This window comes from Rattus rattus, chromosome 18 (assembly GCF_011064425.1).
Source record: "Rattus rattus isolate New Zealand chromosome 18, Rrattus_CSIRO_v1, whole genome shotgun sequence".
NCBI classification, from domain to species: Eukaryota; Metazoa; Chordata; class Mammalia; order Rodentia; family Muridae; genus Rattus; species Rattus rattus.
This window is the reverse complement of record NC_046171.1, coordinates 49,690,159-49,693,012: the sequence shown is the minus strand read 5'-3', so window position 1 is coordinate 49,693,012 and position 2,854 is coordinate 49,690,159. Positions and strand designations below refer to the sequence as shown.

At 38.1% G+C, this 2,854-nt stretch overlaps 1 pseudogene; it reads left to right on the top strand.

The window, feature by feature from the left end:
* Nucleotides 1-1,274: 1,274 nt before the first annotated feature.
* LOC116887510 lies at nt 1,275-1,960 on the top strand (annotated as a pseudogene).
* Nucleotides 1,961-2,854: the final 894 nt, after the last annotated feature.

Here is a 2,854-nt window from a genome sequence, read left to right as displayed (position 1 = left end):
AAATTTGGTGTTCCATCAAAGAAAACTCACGTAATTGCTAAGTAAATTATACAAGGGAGAGAGGAAGAAACAGACAGTCTACATGAACTTTAGATTGATGAGGAGAAAACCCTGGCTTACACTTTCACTTAATAAGTATGCACCAACTGTATCCTAAATCCACCCACGCATCCATCTGTTTCACCCCTGCTAGTATGAGCAGGCAGCATAGTTGCTTATGATTTTTGCCACAGCAGAGACATTCCTGGCCATGTAAGACTTTGTTATTTTTTTCTAAGAAAAGCATGATAGTACACATCAGAAGTAAACTTCCTATGATATTAGTTATTAGTTATTTACTGATATTTCAATCATTAAATGATATTGTTAGTGAATTGACACATTAAGATTTCCATAGTAGTTTTCTATTTTTGGAAATAATGGAGATGATTTATTTCAGGAATTTTTGTCTGCTACTGTAAATAGCATTTATTCTTGACATTGAATTTCATGTTTTTCTAATTACATAATGATTTCAGGATGTGCTTCTGATAATGGTACTATTAATAAAATGGGCCTAATCCGACCCCCATTTTTTTCAGTATTCAGCCCCCCCAACCCCCGTAGTAGGTTTCTTGTACTGGCTAGTTTTGTGTTTTAACTTGACACAAGCTGGAGATATTACAGAAAAGGAGCCTCAGCTGTGGAAATGCCTTCATGAGACCCAGCTGTAAGGCATTTTCTCAGCTAGTAGTCAAGGTGGGAGGATCCACCCGTTCCTGGGCTGGTGGTCTTGGATTCTATAAGAAAGCAAGCTGAGCAAGCCAGGGAAAGCAAGTCAGCAAGAAACATCCCCCCCAACCCTGGCCTCTGTATCCTCCTGCTTCCTGACCCACTTGAGTTCCAGTCCTGATTTCCTTTGGTGATGGAATAGCAACATGGAAGTAAGCTAAATAAACCCTTTCCTTCCCAACTTGCTTCTTGGTCATGTTTGTACAGGAATAGAAACCCTGACTAAGACATTTCTTAATTTCAACATAATCTTGCCAGTTTTAGAAGTTTATTTGTACGTGTAGGTCTACATTATTTTTCAAAAGCTAACTTTATCGAGGTATATCTCTAACAAGATACACTGAGATCCATTCAAGAAATCTTAACAATTTTTTTTAGCAGCCACACAATTTGCTACAATTAAGTTACAAAGTCTTTTAATAGCTCTCGTTATTTTCTTGTGTCCTTGCCAGATGAAAACACCAATATCGTTTGCTTCTGATGCATTGTCCACCAGCTGGTGGATGTGCATCAACAGGTCTGCCCTGATACCTGCCATTGTGCCCACTGCCTGGAAGGCCACGATCGAGGTTATTTTCCTTTTCAGATTGGGAGATACTGGGCACGGATGGGCAGAAGCCTTTGGAGGTATCAAAAGTTCCCACATAAAATACATCTGTTCACATGTGCCTGTTATGCCAGTCACATTAAATATGAATATGGCGATGCCTTCTTGGTTTGATATTATTGGACTTTCACCAGCTTCCCAGGAGGATGAGTCTGGAATTAAACAGGAGGCAGCAACTGTAAAAGTCTTGATAGATCAAGAAGTGAAGAATGGCTTTCCTCTAACAGAATTATTCTGGGAGGATTTCCTCAGGGAGGTGCCTTATCTTTACACACTGCTCTCACCACACAGCAGAAACTGGCTGGTGTCACGGCAGTCAGTTTCTGGTTTCCACTCCAGGCTTCGTTTTCACAGGGGCCTCTCAATAGTGCTAATCGAGATATTTCTGCTCTCCAGTACTGTTGAGATTGTGACCCTTTAGTTCTCCTGTTTGATTCTCTTACTGTTGAAAGACTAAAAGCATTGGTAAATCCAGCCAATGTAACCTTCAAGGTCTATGAAGGCATGATGCACAGCTCATGCCAGCAGGAAATGATGGGTGTCAAGCACGTCATTCATAAGCTCCTACCTCCAGTTGACTGACATCACTAAGAGGCCTTGAGTAGAAGTTCACCAGCATCACAGTAGTAGAGTATAAACCTTTTCCCATGACTGATCATAAAACCTCTAATGTTTGCAGTGTTAAAATGTTTTGCAAATACATACCAATGAGACAGACAAAATGATGTCTCCCTCATGAGATATGTATGATCCGTTTAAGTTTCTATGCATATATTTGTATTATACAGTTCAGAATAAACTAGCATTATAGTAAGTAAGTGAAGCAACTAGCTTCTCTGTCTCAAATTAATTCAGCAAAATAAGATAACAAAAGCAGAGTTTTATTACATCATTTAAAAATTACTAGTATGTTCTCTGAAAATGTGTTCAGGTCTAAAGAAGCTGTTAGGATGTAAGTGACTCCTTAACTCTGTGAGTTAGACTATAGCTTTACTCCACAAGTTTTCAGTCACCATACAGTGTCCATATTTTTATGTTTGTATTCACACATACATGACTGTAATACCTAAGATGGTATTACGTTATCCCTATAATAGGGATAATGCTTTTAAGTGTCAAAAAGTAATAATGCTCTCTTCAATGCCCTGCTATTGGGAGACCAGGTTTTCCCCCACTTCGATGTAATTTTTCTCCTCTCAAGAAAAAAAAGTAGGTTCTTTCTTTTTTAATTTTCCATAGAAAACTAATATTGCCTCCCTGTCATAAAAAGCAAATCTGTCACTATATATTATTTTGACATTCTGAAACAGAGACATACAGTATTTCCAATATAGATAATGTGAAAAGAAACCAAACATTACTTAAGCTTACGTATTTCAAATAACTACACCTTCGTCCAGTGTTAGGCTGTAGAGTTGCTAGAATCTTCAGTCCTGGTAATAATTCTGTGGTTTTATTTTTCTGTAAAAACTATAT